At 43.1% G+C, this 766-nt stretch overlaps 1 protein-coding gene across 2 annotated transcripts in view; it reads left to right on the top strand.

Moving 5' to 3' along the window:
• LOC125045788 (ankyrin repeat domain-containing protein SOWAHA-like) overlaps positions 1-414 on the top strand; it is a 339,944-nt gene extending 339,530 nt beyond the window's left edge. For both annotated transcript variants that reach the window (XM_047643276.1, XM_047643283.1), the window contains exon 11: positions 1-414. This exon is cut by the window's left edge and continues 1,271 nt beyond it. The gene's annotated coding sequence lies outside the window, so the exon portion shown is untranslated.
• The last annotated feature ends 352 nt before the right edge of the window (positions 415-766 follow it).

The following is a 766-nucleotide window of genomic DNA, read 5'->3' as shown; positions in this document are numbered from 1 at the left end:
CACGGACCAGGAAATGTGTCGTAGGTCTCTGATGCGTTAAAATTGATTCGGTGTTTACGTGGCCTTTGGAATATTTATCTTGTGATTTATTGTTCCTAAGTTTATAATAGAGATTGGAGTTCGTAAGTGTGGTCATTAGTAAGTGGGTATTTCGAATGCTGGGCACTGGATAAACCCGGATGAAAGATCAGTAACCGTAACCTCCCGGGCGCGAAGGAAAGAAAACGAGACCGTCGGGCGAGAGGGAAAGCCTAGAAGGAGCGTGGCGTTGCGGTGCCGGTTGAAGTGCGGCGTCGTTTTTATTACTAAATTTATACGTGTTTTGCTGCTGCCCTCCTTGGTTGTGTTATGTTTTGGCAAATGAATTGGATATGGTAGTCATTTTGGAAGTTAATAAAAGAGCTGAAAAAAGAACTTCTCTCTTTTCCAATTCCCACCTCACAAAAGCTTATAAGAAGCATTTATCAATAATTAGAGAGATCAGACGTTATGAAATCCAACCACCCCCTTTTTGTTTTATTAAGGGTAGAGGGCAGCACCAACAAGGACGTCTTTCGCCATTGTTATCATGATAAGAAAGTCGTCTGATAAGGAAATGGACTTCCTGTGAGGGCGGGAGGTCCACCCACCGTCGCTAGGGTTCACGAGATACGGGGAGGGTTCAGGTTTCGAACGGTGCTCAAGTTAGATTTATTTGTTTAACCACCAATATGATTTTATTTACGTTTTTGACCTGTGTGGTGTTTCATGGTCATCATAAGAGGGT

Source organism: Penaeus chinensis, chromosome 3, assembly GCF_019202785.1.
Source record: "Penaeus chinensis breed Huanghai No. 1 chromosome 3, ASM1920278v2, whole genome shotgun sequence".
In the NCBI taxonomy this organism is placed as follows: Eukaryota; Metazoa; Arthropoda; class Malacostraca; order Decapoda; family Penaeidae; genus Penaeus; species Penaeus chinensis.
The sequence above is the reverse complement of the archived record's forward strand: the minus strand, read 5'-3'. Positions and strand labels throughout refer to the sequence as shown.